Source organism: Onychomys torridus, chromosome 4 (assembly GCF_903995425.1).
Source record: "Onychomys torridus chromosome 4, mOncTor1.1, whole genome shotgun sequence".
Taxonomy (NCBI): domain Eukaryota; kingdom Metazoa; phylum Chordata; class Mammalia; order Rodentia; family Cricetidae; genus Onychomys; species Onychomys torridus.
Window position 1 is genome coordinate 35,516,102 of NC_050446.1, and position 13,027 is coordinate 35,529,128.

A 13,027-nucleotide genomic window follows, 5' to 3' on the forward strand; every position below is an offset into this window, starting at 1 on the left:
TTTTTAAAAGCTATTAAAAATGAAACTTTTTCCCTAAGTATAAAAATCCATTGTCTCTACTCATGATCAATAATAAAAAGCTGACTATATGAGTTTCTTGGTCACTAAATGCTTACTTATCACTCACAATATTTTTTTAAAAATTCAGCCATCAGCCATATAAGCTCTGCTTTTAACATAAAGCATAGGCAGACATGCTTTAAAACAATCAAAGTAAAGCTGTGGTTTGCAAGGCTTCCAAAGCCCACAGTTATTCACAGACTAGAACTTACACAGGAAAAAAAAAAAAAAATCACCAGACTCCATTTACTGGAAAGACCAAAAAAGAGAGACTAAAGAATTATTTAACATTAGGAAGAACCAAGCCTCTGCCTTCCTTGACAGACAGGAAAACACTGAGAATAAAATGACTTTCTCTGACCACATAACTGGCTTTCAGCAAAAGCAGACAGGGCGGGTCCTTGGACCCTCCATTCTGGCCACGCATTGTGCTTCACAAACACAAATGAAAAGCCTGACTCGTGCTACAACTATATGAAATTTACAGAGCAAACAGCAATCTTTGGTACTTATTCCCATTTGTCTAGGAAAGGAATTAGTAAATCAAGCTATCCAGACACAGATGTTCAGTGTACAGTGATGCTCCCACCCTCATGGGAGTACGTTCCAAGACACCCAGTGGGCGCTTTCCATGGAGAGTACTGAAACCTAGTAAACTCCAGTTCTCTCTAGTATGCACATGCCTATGATAAAGTGCAATTTACAAACTACACAGAAGAAAAGATTAGCAGTAATAATAAAACAAAATAATTAAAATAATACGATATAATAAAAGTCATTTTAAATTTACAAATTTCAATTTTCTGGAACTTTCCATGAAATATTTTCAGACCATAGTCGAGCACTGACAACTGAAATCAGGAAGCAAAACCATGGATAATGGGGTACTATTGCACACATAAACACAGTCAATGCAATACTGCATACATAAAGAGTCACTGCAGTTCTGCATACATAAACTCAGTCACTGCAATACTACAAAGCACAATATTGTCCAAAGCAAAATCACATAAATCATAGTGCATAAACCAAGGCGGTCCAAAGCAGGAGGTTGGGCGAGAGATGTAGCGTAGAAATGTGCTCACCTAGCACACACAGGGTGAGCAAGGGCTCAATCTTCAGTACTGCAAGCCGAAAAGGGCAAATAAAATAAGCGGCTACTTTGTTCATACTAATGGAGGAAGTTTTCCAAGACTTAAGTAAACAAACAAAGGAAACAAAAACAAGTACAGAATTGAAATGCGTACAAGGAACAACACACAGAGAAACAAAAAAACATTCCAAGTCAGATTGGTGGTGGACACCTGGAGTTCCTGCTACCTGGGAGGCTCACGCAAAATGACTCCAAGCCATCCTGGGAACCACGGCAAGATTCTGTCTCCAATAAACAAGCCACCATGAGTATCTGACTGTAAATGTAATTGAATGCTATCAGTGAGAGAATAGATAACTTGGGCTTTTTTTTTTCTTCTTTTGGGTCCTGGGGATTAAAGCTGGGGTCTTCCCTACGCTAGACAAGCTCTCTTGAATTAAACTGTACTCCCCACCCCAACAATTCCTCTGAATACCTTTCCTTTAATAAGGGAAAAACAGGAGGCAGAAGTACAAAAATTACTTTTTACTGGATTCTCCTTTCCTTCATGCTCTGTAGCATGTACATGCATTCCATTCACAACACAAACTACCAAAAACGTAAGTATGACCCAAACCCAAGGAAACACGTGTATGTACAGGAACACCTGTAATGTGCACATGTGTGGTAAAGATACATGTAAGTTTAAAAATAAAAAAGGTTAACTTAATGTTTTTAAATCAGAGCTGTATGTCCCCAAAAGGAGTTGAGTGTCTATGAGAAGAGAAGAAAGAGGTAAATTCCTGAAAGACTTCCATGAGCAGCACCCACATCTGAGCCAGAGTCACCCCACCTGTTCATAAAATGTCCAGACCTCTGGGAATCAAAAGGCAGCTAGGTGGAGAAGACCATGTAACGGAGGTGGACCCGGCTAATTAAGAAACAGTAAACTGGATGGAATCTGAAGCAAACAGAGTGGAGGTGGAGCTACGGATTCACCTGGATTTGTCAAAGGACATTCCATTCCTAGCTAGAAGCCAGAATAAAACCTCAGCAGACATCATTACCCTCCAGCACTTTTCCCCATCTTGGGACTCAATAGGCTCTTCTTCTATGACCTATGATACAAAGATAATAAGTATTTTTAAATTAACACTTCAAAGTCACAGGATCGGTTTCACCTAGGGAAAGCACACGTGTAACGTACAGGTGTCATCCATCAAAGGCAGCGGCCACTTGCCTCTGAGTCTATGAAAAGATGCTTGTCAGTTTCCCATGTTGCAAAGTGGAACTGTTTGAGTTTATTCCTTCATTAGAATAAACATTTAATTCATCTGGGAGGCATGACATTTGACCCCAAAAAGTCAATAAGAAACTCTGAACTGTTTGCCCCCCCAGGGGGGGGTTCATTTTGTGGTGGACACCTGGGGCCACTTCTCCCCATTCCCAAAAGGAACCGCCCCCATATTCATCCTCCCACCAAGCAGGGATACAGATCCAATCAAAATAAAAGCCAAAGCCCCAAGCCCTCACCTCCAGGATTCTAGTGCTAGATCCCTATCTTCTCACAGGGCTGAAGTAAAACCTCCACCATGCCCTTGCTCCACCAGCTCCTCGACCCATTCCAAACAAGCTACTCTTGTTTACACTTTCTTTTAAGATCAACACCATTACCCCAGCCATGCAATTTCCGTAAGTCAGATACTTTTCCTCAGACCCCACCCTCCTTCCCATCACAAGTGAGTTAGTTATTCAACAAACTCTGTCTCCAGCCCCAAACCAAAAACCTCTTCCATCTAAGTATTATTGTTTCCTCCTGGCTTCTGGGAAATAAACCCTCACTACTAAACAAATCACCTAGAGGCTGACAGAGTGGGGGTCTCAAGTTCACACAGCTACAGGCACAGTGCAAGTAGTGTGTAGGAGGAACAAGGCAGGTTAGGGAGGTCTTAAAAACCCAGCACAAGAATGTGATAGAAGAAGTTTTAGCCGATGTCAGTGTCTAGGAGAAAACAGGGTGAGCTGAGGCAGGGGCAACCTCAGACCCCGTATCCCACAAATGGCCTTCACAGCTTCCTCCAGGAACAGGGTCAAGGTGTCAGCAGTATTGTCGGTCACAAGAACAAAGGGAAGTTCGGCGACTTGAATGAGAAATGTCCTCATTTTCAAAAATGGTAGCCTTTTAAGAATCTTAAATGTTTAAAACACAGTGCCAACCACGACGTGTCTCCGAGGCCCACAAACGAGGACTATCAGTCTCTCCTTCTAGTTTACCTGCAACAAAAATCATGGTGACCTGGAGAGCCTGGGTTCAAGCTCAGATGCGTGACCTCAGGCCTGCCACGTGTCCCGTGGCTTTCAGTCCCTCCTTCTGCAGAGTGAGGCTAGCAGGAGAAAGGCTTTCAAGTGGCTTTTGAGTATTAACTGAGCTGACACAGTATGGCTTGCCGATGGCCAGATTCCTTTTAGCTTCTGAAGACAGGGGGGTTTCCTGTACCCTAGGCTGGCATCGAACTCCCTATGTGGTTGAGGATGACTCTGAACTTCTGATCCTCCTCCACCTCTCAGGTGCTGGAATAGGTGTCAACTAACACATCTGGCTTAGGCAATGCCAGAGGTCAAAGCCAGGGTTTTGTACACGTTAGACAACACTACCATAGCCACAGCCCAAGGCCTGATTTCCATATATTATCTTAGCCGTCAATCCAGCATCCCAGGAAACCACAAGGTACCACGTGACCCTTTCTTACTTCTTTCTCTGGCTCTCACCTTGAGTACTCCACACCGTCAAGGTACATTACAGGGGCTGCACCTTGCTGTTTTCCCAGGTCCTGGACGTTCTCCTGAGATACAGCATCTCAAGATGTAAAGCCCGACCCAGTGATTGAAAATGTGTCCAGTCAACACCGTATTCAGCCTGGCTCCTACAGAAAACCTACCACCCCTCCTCTTGACTAGCACCATTCCCTATTTTCGGAATATGCTGCCCATCTCACAACTACACACATACCTGCCATGATGATAACATCAAAATGACACCTCTGTCCAGGCTAGCCAAACAGCCACCTCCTCGGTGGTGTTGGGATGATCTTATCTCCCTACACCTTCTGACCAGGATAGTTAGCACTCTGCTTCTTACAGTAGATGTGTAATTGTTCTCAAGAATTCCTTCACATCTAATTGGTTTTACTGAGTTTCAGGCTCAGCCCAAGCACAGGGAGACTCGAGGAATACTCAGTAAATGGAGAGCAAAGAGGCAAAAGAAGGAGCCAGAATGCAGGAAGATGTTCCTAATAAAGATAACAACCATGGGTGGATGGTTTATGCCAGCAGTTAACCTCTCATTTTTCACTTCTGAATAATACATGGAGTCATTGTCCAAACTTCATTCCCATGTTTCCAGTGTGAGCAGGTAGGTGCTCCTGCTTGCCTTTTAATGGAAAGCAACCATCTAATTCAAATATGATCTCCATAAACAGAGGGCCGAGGACTCCTGCACAGTTCAAATTGATCAGTCCCATCTTCAGTGCTGGTGGGGCTCAGCAAGGCCCACATTAGTCCTTTTCATCTGATCTGTAAAAAGGGCAAAAATTCTTGCACTAAGAAAAGAAATTGGTGGGAGAAGGAGAGAGGTGGAGGCTTTCTGTAGAATGACTAAAATTCATGCCAAAAAAAAAAAAAAAACCCAAAACTGACAAAAATACTCATTCCGATTAGCAACTATTCAATAAACAAATTAAGGCTAATTTCCACAATACCTGGAACAGAACACTTTTTTTTTTCCTAACTGCTGATTAGGAACCATTAGCAAGTTTTGAAATCAATTTAGTAGATAGAGATCAGAATTTTTAAATAAAAATTGAATAGAAATTAGAAAGCATTACAATATAGTCTAGTGAAACCTGTAATTCAACTTCATTTCTAATATGCATGTGTGTAAGTATGTGTGTACCAGACCATAATGGAAAATGTCTCTCTGTGAGTCAAGAGCCTTTGGAAAACACTGACACTGAACATTTATGTTTACCTAATGTTCCATCTCTAGAACAAGCTGCTCCCCTTCTCTTGGACCACACTCGGAAGATACTTCTTCCAGACCCTGTTGTCCACAACAGCTCAGCTTCTTCCCGTTGAAAAAATCACATGAAAAATATCATGGAGTCCACTTGTCCCTCACCATTTTTCTCCTTTGAAAAATGAATAACCAACCACCTTTTCTCCCTAATCACTATTCCTAGGCCTAACTGTCTTGTCTAAGTCCCTGGAACCAAGGAAAGAGACACAATTCAAGTGCCCTGGCAACTTGGTAACATCCACCGATAAGCAGCATTATCTCCGGACAGTAGCTGACCACACGATACTTTCACTGAAAGATCGGCAAGTGAATAAGATTCGGAACCTGGGTATTCCAAAATACTTCTCAAGTTCTTTACATCACACGTTACCCATAGGCTGCACACTCCAAACAGTATCCCCTCTCCCATCCCAGCCTGAGCAGCATCAACCCCCTACACTTTCCTTTATCCCATCAGTCTATTTCTTACAAAACTCAAGGTTTTATAAGGTTTATAAGTTCTTATCTTCTCTGTGCTGTCCCTTTTTCTTAAATGACAGAGTCTCTTTATATCCATAACATGCAGTCATCCAGTCATCCATTGATTCAGAGTTAAAAACAACAACAACAACAACAACAAAAAAAAAAAAAAAAACACTGTTGTTAGAGAGAGAGACTCAGCAGTTAAGAGCATATAGTGCTCGTATACAGGACCCTTTCCTAGCATCCACATTAGACAGCCCACAACCACCTGTAATCCAGCTCCAGAGGATCTGACGCCCTCTTCTGGACTTCGAAGGCATTTGCACTCATGTGCACATACACACAATCGATAATTCTTCTATCAGCTAAATCAGCTAAACCTAGAGCAATCTTGTTTTTCAATGGCAGCCATGCTGCACTGTAACCATGAATGGCCAATACTGGCTTTCATGGGTCACCAAACTGCCTAGTCAACAAGTGTTCAGGCTGAACAATTCCTTGTGGTTATGTTCATCAAATTCAGCCCTAAAAATATGGTAAAGAGGCGTTTTCTTTGGACACTACACATTTTCCAAAAAGGTTGTCCACATTCTTTTCATTGCCCATTTTTTTAAGACAGGTTTTCTCTGTATAGCCCTGGCTGTCCTGGAACTCACTCTGTAGACCAGACTGGCCTTGAACTGAGATCCACCTGCCTCTGCCTCCCAAGTGCCACCACCACATGGCTTGTCCACATTCTTTCACCTCTGACCTAAGCATTGATTAGTATTCTGTTTTTACTGTCCATTCTTTAGGAAGGCACACTTGCCACTAGAGAAAATCAGAACAAAGGGCTCAAATTAACCAAGTGCTTGAGCCCCACATTAATGCAAGAATTTTTGCTATGATGGATACAAAAACATGAGTCAAAATATTCTTCCTCAAAATAAAAGTGTCTTCTTGCCAGGCAGTGGTGATACACAACTTTAATCCCAACACTCAGGAGGCAGAGCCAGGCAGATCTCTGTGAATTGAGGCCAGCCTGGTCTACAGAGTGAGAGATCCAGGGTGAAAGAAAAGAAAAGAAAAGAAAAGAGAGAGAGAGAGAGAGAGAGAAAGAAAGAAAGAAAGAAAGAGGGAATAAACATTTGCTGAATTAACTAAGTACAAGCTGCAGCCAAGTGTGAAAAGTGGGGAATTGGCCATAGTGCACATTATCAGGAGTGAGGCACTGGGTTCAATTATCAGCACAGAGATAAAAACAGGACAGGGGTACCAAACACAGTCTCTTCCTCAAGTACGTCTTCCACCTGTTTCCCATCCATGCTTAGGGACTTAGTATCAAGTTCGTTATCTTCTCTGTACTATCCCCTCTTCTTAAATGACAGAGTCCCTTTACATCCTTAACATGCAGTCAACCATTCATCCTCTCAGAATTAAAAAAAAAAAAAAAATCACTGTTGCTAGAGAGAGGACTCAGCAGTTAAGAGCATATAGTGCTCTTATACAGGACCCAAGGCTGGTTCCCAGCATCCACATTAGACAGTCCACAACCATCTATAATCCAGCTCCAGAGGATCTGATGCCCTCTTCTGGACTTCAAAGGCACCTGCACTCATGTGCACATACACACAAACTCACAAATACATAAGAAAAACTAAAATAATTCTTCAAAATTTATCAAAAAAAAAAAAGTATTCGTTTTATGGTCTAGTGTTGGGTTAGATATACAAGGTACACAAAAGAGAAGTAAGACACAATCCTCACCTCCAGAGCAGCCAGTGACATGACTGAAAAGCTTTGAAGTCAGTGAAAGGGAATAAATCACATGGAAGGAATAAAAGGAAAGATGAATTACTGTCAGTTCTATATCTTGAAGAGATGAACTGAGGCTCAAGAGGAGGAGTGGAGCTTATACAATGCTAGAAGACGGTGGGGCTGAGAAAAGCAGACGTATTCTCCCTTGCAATGAGATCTCTCTGCCCCCCTGAGGGGTCTGGCTTTCCCCCAAAGAAAGGGAAAGGTGACAGAGAGCCAGATCAGCCAAGGTCGGGCCTTAGAGTGGGTGGAGAGCTGGCCTCTGAGACCCATCAGGACATCTGTGCTGTGGCTGCTGACTTCATTCACCCTATGCCCCCAAATAACCTTCAGCTACTACATGCATCGCCTCAGAACTTAGAAAGAGAGAAATCCAAAATGACTTTCCCAGTCACTAAAATAAAGGCCAAACACCCAGAGTAAACAGTGAGGCAACCCTAATGGGCAAAGTGGAATGTTGGTCTGAGACCGAAAACCCCAAAGTCAAACAACGAAGCCGTGGAAACTTTGGCAAACAACGCTCTCAGGATTGGGGCGATACTCACAAAACAAGCTCCGATTCCCAGCCCTGCCTGGGAGAGTGGTTGTGAGTTTTAGGGGAAGGTGGATGTGCTCATTTTTATCAGGGAAGCTGTTTTCTTCTCCCTGCCTCTACCCCAAGTTCAAGCAGGGGCTTGAACCACTAGGCTACCTCCGCTGCCTCCCTTATTCTGTTTTTCCTGGTGGATGGGTCTCTTTTAGTTAGTTTGTGGGTGGGGCACAAAAACCACCTTCCATCTCAACTAAAAGCCAGGGTGCACCAGCCGAACCAATTCCAAGAAGTTCTTTCCAACAGAGTCTTCAATTATACTGTCCTTGGCAACAGATAAATCCTAGTTTGGGGCTTCTGACTTTTTTTTTAATTATTATTACTTTATTTATTATTGTGTATTGGTGTTTTGACCTGGGTGTTGGGTCCCCTGGAACTAGAGTTACAGACAGTTGTGAGCTGCCATGTGGATGCTGGGAATTGAACCCAGGTCCTTTGGAAGAGCAGTCAGTGCTCTAAATTGCTGAGCCATCTCTGCAGTCCTCAGGGTTTCTGATTCATAAACTAGCAGGACAAGCACATGCAGTCTATCACGAATGGCTTTTTTAAAAAAGAGGTCAATCTTCACTTTGGATCCTCTGAGCTAGAACTGGCCACAGGGAGGGAGGAGGAGGAGGAAAAAAAAAAAAAAAAACCACCAAATCTTCATTCCAAAAGATCAAAGAAAGCATTCTGTACCAGGAAACCTAATTCCAAATCCTCATTTCCAGGAATAAAGCCACAGTGCCCAAAACTTGCTTGGGAAAATAACACAGGAGACTGTGGATTCCAATTAAAATCTCGGATGGCTTCATTCCCCAGCCTTCCCAGCTTAACGTTGTTAACACTTTACCCAGGCACTGCTCTAACTTAAAAGCACCTCCAGTCCTGAGTGGTCACTTCACCACTGCATTAAAAACACAAAAGCACGTAAATGCTTCTTGACTGCATCCTGTGCCCCATCCCCTGGACTAGATATACAAAACAAGGTGACACTGAGGGGTGCCAGCTGCAGCAGAGCCATGCCTCTCAGGAGAAACCCCGGCAAAGCCCAAGCTGTCCCTGCACTAATGAGGAATGAGGACATGAGGAACAGAAAACAGAGAAGGGGCAATATCTCAGCCATACTCAGTGCATCAGCTTTAAAGTGATTATCCATGGTTTTGTCAACCAGCCAATAGTAAAGGTGTCTCCTTCATGCAAGGCAGCAAGTTATGGGCTACCGTCAGCAAAGTGCAGTGAAATATCCCCCCAAGTAATCATTAGGCTAATTACCATGTTTAATTTTCTTCATCATTTCATAGAAAAAAAAAAAAAATTGTATCATGTACGTAGCCTATAAAGTGTAAAACTAAAATCAGCACCCATGAACTCAATACCTAATCAAAAAATCTGACTGTCACCAACAGTGTGTCCTTTTTCGTCCTTACCCCAGGTCCCTGCAGCACACACATACCAGACAGTCACTATCCTGCACTTGAGGGTTAGGTATAAATAAGGGTCTATCTTCATGATAGCCTTGTTTCCTAACCAATAAGCTGCTGATTCTTAAAAGATGGTGTTTTTAAATCACTGGATTTTTTTTTTTTTTTAAGAAAAATATTAAAAGAGGCTGGAGAGACAGCTTAGAGGTTAAAAGCACTGGCTGCTCTTCCAGAGGACCCAGGTTCAATTCCCAGCATCTACACGGCAGCTAGCAAGAGTCTATAACACCAGTTCCAGGGGATTCAGCACCCTCTTCTGGCCTGCACAGACACTGCATGAGGTATACAGACATACATGCAAGCCAAACACCCATAAACATAAAATAAAAATAAATAACAGAAGAAGCACAGCATGCAATAATGAAAGGTAAGTGAGAATGTGCTGCTGCAAACAAGTTTGGCGATCCCTGGCAACAACAGCCTGAGACATGTGTTCTGAAGCCCCACTGACACCTAAGTCAAATACTGACTGCCGAGCCTCAGTTTCCTACCGGAGAAGAGCACGTGTTAAAGCGTGCAACGTGTTCACGAGGAGGCAGGCATGCTGCATGGCTCATACTCAGCATGTCCAATCATCCTATCCCTACATGAACATACCGAAGGGTTTGGCCCCCATGGATGCTTTGCTTCTCCACAATTCCTAATGAGCTGGACATGATACAAGGAGCCAAGGGAGCCACAGAGGAGCGATCAGGTCCCAGCATTGATTCCTTCTTTACTTTGTGACCTTGGAGAGTAAGATCATTTTTCAAATCCATTTCGGTCCTGTCACTGCCTAGGCTCTGCTGAGTACTCCATCCAACCTTAAGGAATACCTAGGAGCCTATCCTGACCAAGTCCACAGTCCAACCTTGGGAAGACAAGAAGTCTGAGTAAGAGATCCTCTGCTTACCAATTCAGTCACTGTCACCTGTCCCCGTTGCATGAGTACAGGAAGAAAACTTGGTAAAGTACCAGTTTGGAGGGGAGGGCACTCATTACAATGCTATTAATCAAATTAAGTTCCTCACTCCTGAAGCGCATTACATTCCTGAATATGGCATTTTAACTCCGCATCCTTAATATTCTCCGTAATTACTTAGCAATTACAAGAAATTTATTCAGATTCAAGTGATCACTCTAGTCCAACGTGCAAAAGTTGTTAAGACTATTATCTCACTCAAGTTTGATCTAAAACCATCCTCTGTTTCAAGTAAAACTCAGCAGCACAGTTGCCGAGAGAACACAAAGGCAGTGCATGCCCATGCCGGTCCTTGATCTTTGCCGTCTCGCCATCTAGTCATCATCACTCACCACCTTTGAGGGTTCACGTACACCACGGCAGCAGAGATGCTATGACCCATTACAAAATAACAGCATCCCAAGGCTCAGGGCTCAGCCTCAGAACACCTCCATTCATCAACCCCAGGACAGAAAACAAAAGTAACCAAATCACAAAACAAGAGATTTGGTCGGAGGACGGTAATCCAGATCCTATCCAGACTTAAAATAACCTTGTGACCGCACTGTCTCCATGAGTGACATGGGTGAGGCCTGGGTTTCATACTTAAGCAGTGTGCCAACTGTAGAGCTGCATGGAAAGGCAGTGTCTGAGGTCAGCACAAGTCTGGTGTCTGCCGCCTGCCCAAGCCTGGGCCCCTGGCCAGCAACCCACCTCCAGAGACAAGTGCCAGGACATACTATAGTGTTTCCATTTAAGGCCCGCCACTTGGATCAGCCCATCTCTGAAGTTTCTTAACACCACCTTTCCAGGAAGAATTTTTTGGGGAAAAGGGAGGTGGTGTCTATTTTTTACCACCGCCTTCCTTGGGCTGTCAGAGCAGTCTGCCTCTCAGGCACAGGTTTCTTTAAAATCACTGGGTTATGTCTCCATTTGGGGATTTTTTTTTCCCAAAAAATTATACACCTATGCAAACATAAATACATATATATGCAATTTCATTAAACATGTATGGGACCAGAGACGTTTCCCATCATCTCACACCATTCACAAAAACCGCAAGGAAGAAAAGCCAATAAAGAGAACAAATCCACTGCATTACAGTCTGCCTCTCCCCAAACACCAAATTAATGACAACTTTTTACCAACACTTGTCTTCTGCTACAAAATAGATGGGTCCCCCCACACACACCCCCAAGTAGCTTCCTCCACGGCTCTTCTGCCATACAAAGGTTGTTCAGAACTTCAGGGGTAAAGGGAGGTAGGCCAGGCTCGGAGACGGATCTGGCACAAACTGGACAGAGCCAAGCCCGTCTCTGAACCAGACGGAAGTCCATGCATGCTGTGGCCCCAGAGGCCCACAATTCTCCCCCAGCGCGCCCAAGGTTCTAGCCTGGCTGTTTCAGTTAGTGTTGAAGGAAGGGTTTTAAACTTGGCAAAGTACCGTGCAACATCTGTAACCACATCTGCCTTCTGGGGATCGGAAGATGAATCCCACATTCCTGGCTTTGAAGCTTTTTGAAACTGCAGCTAGGAAGGACAGAGGGAGGGAGGGAGTTGAACAGAGTTTATTGGCTGTCTCTCCAGCAGAAAATGCCTCTTGGAAGGGATGGATATTTTGAGGGTGGGGGTGACTCGCCAATCTCTTGAGTCTGCCAAGCTCAGCTTGGAAGGTGATCCCGGGGCCGGGAGGCCAGATCGATTTATAAGTCCGAGGAGCACACCCTCCCTGCAGGAGTTCACCCTACGCATACCGATCCCCCAGCTCCAAGTCTCTGCCCTCCCCGGATCCCACCCGCAGCCGAGGCCCTAAGCAAGACAGTTTCGTTCCGCCGCGGCTTCCCCCTGTCGAGAGGGCACGCAGCTTGCCGGAGAAAGAATGAAAGCGAGGGGGAGGCACCGAGACGCCCACCCTCCACCCCCGATCCTGGCTTCGCCTCCGGCTAGGTTCCCTCCTCCTTCGGTCCTCCCGGTTCCGGCGGCGCGGCCGGCGACCTGTCCTCACCTCTGGTCCAGCGGCGGCCGGGTGCTGAACCCGGGGAGGCGGAGAACGCGAGGCGGCGGGGCGCTGCAGGGCGGCGCGGGAGGCGCGGGGCGGGGCGGGGCGCTGCAGCCGGCGAGGAGCCCGGAACTCCGCGGGCCGCGGGCAAGCGGGTGGCCCCGGCGGCGGCGGAGCGCAGCGCTGCGCGGCACGGGGCGGGAGGCAGGCGGCCACGGAGCCGGGGCGCAGGCTGGCGGCAGGCACCGAGCTGGAGCCGGGAAGACGACTGGCGCGGGGCGGGAGGCGGAGGGCGGGGAGGAGGGCGGAGGAAACTTGCGGCGACGCGGGGCTCGGCCGGGGGCGGCGGGGAGCCGGCGGCGGCAAAGTTCCCCCAGCGCTTGGGGGCGGCGGCGGCGGCGGCGACCGGGAGCTGGAGCGGGAGGAGCGGGAGGAGGAGGAGGAAGTGGCTGCGGAGCGCTCGGCCAATGAGTGTCTGGAGCTGTGATTAACCAGGCAGCAACACATCATTTCCTCCCGGCGCGGATCCAGGGAGCCGGGAGGGAGAGGGCCGGCGGCGGGGCGGGGCGC

At 45.7% G+C, this 13,027-nt stretch overlaps 1 protein-coding gene across 1 annotated transcript in view; it reads right to left on the reverse strand.

The window, feature by feature from the left end:
• The window catches only part of Acvr1 (activin A receptor type 1), a 122,574-nt gene extending 110,068 nt beyond the window's left edge, over positions 1-12,506 (reverse strand). Inside the window, exon 1 of the mRNA XM_036183792.1 lies at positions 12,464-12,506. The gene's annotated coding sequence lies outside the window, so the exon portion shown is untranslated. The remainder of the gene's footprint in view (positions 1-12,463) is intronic.
• Positions 12,507-13,027: the final 521 nt, after the last annotated feature.